Genomic DNA, 5,510 nt, shown 5'->3' with positions numbered 1-5,510 from the left:
GATAGATAGATAGATAGATAGATAGATAGATAGATAGATAGATAGATAGATAGATGATAGATAGATGATAGATGATAGATAGGTAGATAGATGGATAGATAGATTGATAGATAGATGGCTATTATATGTACAGATATCATGTATATGTATATAACATTATGTATTATGTGTACACATGTACATACACACAATTATACAAAATCATGTCAAAAAGAATTATTAAGAGTTTATCTTGTGTGAGAAACCATGCTAAATCTGCGCATAAGAAAACAATAAAAACCAAACCAATCCCTCCCTCCCCCAGACCCTGCTCTCCAGGAGTGGTATATTTAAAGGAGGAGACAATACATATATATGTAGATACATCTATCTATACACATAGAAAATGAAGATAATTTAAAAGAAGAGTATTAGCCCTTGAAAAGGGAGAAGAAGGGGGACCTATAAAGATTTCTTGCAAAATATGAGGTTTGAAATGAGTCATTAGGAGGCTACTGTCAAGGTTCTAGAAAGAGATGAGGGCCTGAATGAGGGCAGAGTCTATGAGGGCAGAGAGAAAAGGATTGCTGGGACAGCTTTTGGGACAGTAGAATTGACACTATTTGGCAATGGATGAATTTGGGGAGAGTTAAGAAGAAAGAGGAAATATTGACTTGAAATCTTCTGAATTTTCACAGTTAGGGCACAAACATTAAGAAAAAGTGTTGTTTTGGGATTTTTTTAATCTTTTTATTTTAAAATCAATATTCCTCTCATGGTTTTGCTGATATCTCCAAAATAAAACAATGGAGATACTTTGTCACATGCAGTATTGAACATTACACTTAGTAGCTGTCATACAAGATTATCTTGTTGGATCACAAATATAAATATTACCTTTATGAGTTATTTGCATTCTTATTGATACATAAATAGCTTCCACAAGTACATTATTTTTTTTCTTTTTGGAGGGCAGTTGGGGTTAAGTGACTTGCCCAAGGTCACATGGCTAGTTTTTGTGTTACGTATCTGAGGTTGGATTAGAACTCAGGTCCTCCTGACTCCAGGGCCGGTCCTGCGCCACCTAGCCACCCCAAACCATAAGTACATTCTTACAAAAAGCTTTTATCACTGTGATAAAAATAAATAGGAACATGAAAAAGATATGAAAAAGCAGTTCTCAAAGAAAGAGTTCCAAGCAGTCAATAGCCATATGAAAAATGCTGGAAATCATTAATAATTAGAAAAATGAAAATGGAAACAAGTCCAAAGCTCTACCTCAGTTCAATCAGATTGACAAAGAGAACCTAAAAATGACAGTTTTTTAAAGGAATTCAGAAAGATAGGCATACTGGTATGATCTCAGCAGAGCTCTGAATTTATCTAACAACGTTGGAGAGCCATTTTGGATATGTGCCCCCACAGTTAATAAACTGTGCATACCCTTTGCCCAAGTATATGACTATTAGTCCTACACTTCAAAAACAAGAAAGGAGGAGAAAAATAATCTGCATATACAAAAATTAACAGTATTTTTCCTGTATCAAAGAATTTGGACCAAAGAGGGACCTACTGATTGGGCAGAGGTTGAATAAATAAACCTAATGGAACATTATTGAACCCCAATAAATGAGGAAAGAGTCAGAGTTCATTTTAGACAAACCAGGGAAGATGTGTATGAACTGATGCCGAGTACATTAAGCAGAAACAAGAGAACAATTTATAGGGTAAACAACATGAAAATGAAAAACAATTTCAAAAGGCTTAAGGACTTTGATCAAGGCAGTGGCCAGCCATTACTCCAAAGAACTAATAAGGAAACATGGTACCCATATCTTGAGAGAGGGTGATGGACACCTGGTGCAGAATGAGATCTACCATCTTAGATGTGGAATATGCATGGATTGTTTTGCACAACGTTACTAATTTGTTGTAGAAATTGTTTTGCTTTCTTTTATTTTAATCTTGGAGAAATTTAGGGAAAGAAAACAGCTAGTGACAAGATTGGCTAATGTTTTTTTTAAAAGAGAAAAGAAAAGAAGGCCAATGGATATATATATTTTTTTTTTCTTAATTCATGGAAAAAAAGTAAAGGAAGCGCCAAAGGTAATACATGCCAGTAGGACAAGTATGAAAGTAAGATGATGAATTTTCAACAAATTTTTAAAAAGTCATATGTAAGGGAAATGTTTCTTTTCATATATAATTTTCTTTTTCTGTTCTTTGCATATGGAAATGTCATTTTTTTCTTTCTTATGTATATTAAAACCAGAATTTAAAATAAAAACAGGGAGGAAAATAGTGGGCTACAAGTCAAGAGACCTTAGCCCAGGTTCTACTGACAAGTTTTGTGATCTTGGACCAGTCAACTAACTTTTTATTTGTTTGTTTTTTGCACATGCACACATGTACACATGTATACATACATACACACACATATATATGTATGTGTGTGTGTATGGCTCTACCAAGCACAAAGGGCTGTTGGTAATATTGAATGAACTTGACATTAAAGAAATTATGGCTACCATTTATGTAATATTTTAGGGTTTACAAAACACTTTATAAATATTATCTCATTTGATCCTTACCATAACCCTTCCATGTGTGTACTCTTATGATCTCCATTTAGTAAATGAGGAAACCAAGGCTAGGAGAGGTTAAGTTGTTTGCTGAGAACCACATAGAAAATAACAATGTTTGAGGCAGGATTAAAAGACGGATCATCCTGACTCCAAGGCCAGCACTCTGTCCTCTATATGCTCACTATATGCAAAATCAGGCTGAAGAGGGAGAGTATAAGGAACTCCAGGAGATGTTGGTGTGTAAAGTATGTAGTTGAAGAGGGAATGAAAGCATAGGAGAAGAGAACTTTGAACCTTTTTGCTAGAAATTGGTGGGGAAGAGGAAAGACGATTCCCCAGGTCAGAGGGCAGACATGATTAGTTTGTTTGCTTCTTTATGTTTTCCATAGTCTCTGGGTTTGAGATATAGGGAATATATGATGGGTGAGAAACAGAGAGCATAAGATGAGTGGAAGAAGCATTAAAGGGGAAAAGTATACATAGTATCTATGGGAAATGTTGAATCAAATACTATTTTATTGAAGTATTTAAGGAAAACTTGAAGGGCCAATATGTCCCATTCTCTCTCTTTGACCCAAGTCATTGTTTTTCAACAGGGTTTTTTTCCCAAGTAGATGCACCAATCTACTAATTCAGTGAACTGGTCATCTAACTATAGCGGGGACCATATAATTTTTTTCCTGTTATATATTATTAGACTAATCTCTTTTAAATAATCCTACATCATATTGGGGTTTGAGAAGGCACCTGTAAAGTTCTAGTATTTGATTCAATCAACCCAGTCTCATTACCTAGAGGAGCTTGTCATCCTCACACAATCTCTCTTCCATTTTTACCTATGGTAGACATCTGCCATGATAGCAATGAACACTTTGCTACGTATCCAACCCCTGCTCTTATGACTCCATTAATGTTCTTATTAGAGGGTAATTGAATGGATTTACCCTTGCAGTTTCATCTGTCAAGGAATTCCATTATTTCTGATGCTGAATCTATTCTTTCTTCATTCTGATGGTTTTTTATCCTGTCCCTTTCTCTGCACCTTCATTAAGTTCTAAAGAGCAGTGTGATTCAGCGTAAACCACCAAGGGTTCATGGTGGTGGGGGTGGGAGTGGTGGGGTGCACTTGAAAAGGAGGAGGTCAGTGCAGTAGAGACATTGAGCTACAGGATCACAAAGCCTCAAAATTTTACACATGTAGACTACTCAGTACTAATGACATTTACTCCCACTTAACACCAAGATGCCATTCAATGGTGGCATTCATTGTGGTGCTCATGTGACCAATTCAACTTTATCATAAAAATTCATGTGATCCTATGGTAACTCATGCCAGTATCTTAGGTCCTTATCTTTAGCTGAACTTACTTTTAACTCATTAAGTCCATTTGCCATTGTTGTGTTCTTCATGGAAAGATCAGTATCACATCTATATGATATGTACCACTATCCCTACTGGTAACCCTCCCTCTAATTAAAGGATAGTAATCTTGACCTTAAGTAGGTCAAGTAGGATAAAGGATAGTAATCTTAACCTCTTTCTCCCCCCTTTCTTCATCCCAATTCCCCAATAGTTTCAATTATCTTGGCATTTGTACTCCAGTATAGTAATATTATAATCTGAAACCAAGAAGGTATGCTATTTCCTATAAAATTCATATTCCATCATATTAATTTAAAATTAATATCCTTTGGGCTTCCAGACATGAACTATTTCAATCCCCAAATACAATTTAAATCTTGAAAAGGACTTCTTAATCCTGGATTCCAGCCCTAGCTCTTTGACTGACTAATAACATACAAGTCACTTAACACCCTATGTCATTTCTTAGTCTATAGTATATGGATAATAGTTCCTGTCCCTACCTACCTCTGAAAAAGCTCTCCTAGATGTCTGAGAAAACCAAGCCATGTAAATCTCTATTGCTAATTCTATTGCTAAACGCAAGGTTTTAAACTCTTTGGTGTTTTCAAGTGTAAGCTCACCGGAATATGAATATTTTGCACATAGCATCCAACATGCTGATGGTCCCTAGTATTTAAGGTAAAAATGGCTACCATTAAAAGCCCAGAAGAAAGCTTATAGTGCATCAGTTAGATTCTCTAGGGATGATTTATGGAAGAACATGGATCCATACTGGCAAACAGAATGTCTGCATTGATCCCCTGTCCAAAAAATATCAAAAAGATTCAAGTAAATCTTAACATTAGATGTAACAGTAAAAGACTCAATCCATCAGTCAATCAATGAGCATGCAAAAAAAGTTTCCTTCCTTAGAGAGTTTACCTTCTGCAAAGTGCACATTATATATAGGCATCCCTGACAGATACATTGTTAAATTAGAGGGAAAAGCACCAGCAGCTAGGGGTACCCGTGAAGTCCTTTGCAGAGATGAGGAAGCTGTGGCTTCATGCTGAAGTGTGTATCATGAGGGAGACAGGAATTATAAAGGAGAAGGGAGTTGGCAAGGGAGAATATTGCAGATTCCAGGTATAATGGGCTGCTGATACGAAGGCATGGAAAAGGGAAATGGAAATCTGAAATATGAGATCATGATATATATAAATCTATCCAATCAAAAGTACTTGCTACTCTTTTTTCTCCTGAAATGAGATCTTCAGTGTATAGTTCTTCTACTCAATAACCTATGATACTAGGGCTCCCTAGCTCATTCAATCCCCAAAATGGTTCAGGTTCTACAAGATCTAACTGCACAATTTCCATAGAGTTTATTTCCCACTACTCACCAATACAAAACCTTCTACTCTAATCAGGATAGGTGGTTTCATTATGCTTCACACAGGGACCTCGCTACCAAGTCCTTCCAGGCCAGTGTAACTGAGTCAGCAGGACACTGGAGAGAGAGAGACAGAGACAGAGACAGACAGAGAGAGAGAGAGAGAGAGAGAGAGAGAGAGAGAGAGAGAGAGAGAGAGAGAGAGAGA

This window comes from Petaurus breviceps, unplaced genomic scaffold, assembly GCF_028583685.1.
Source record: "Petaurus breviceps papuanus isolate PSGF00001 unplaced genomic scaffold, PetGlider_PUasm1.0 173, whole genome shotgun sequence".
NCBI lineage: Eukaryota > Metazoa > Chordata > Mammalia > Diprotodontia > Petauridae > Petaurus > Petaurus breviceps.
Note: the sequence above shows the minus strand (reverse complement) of the source record.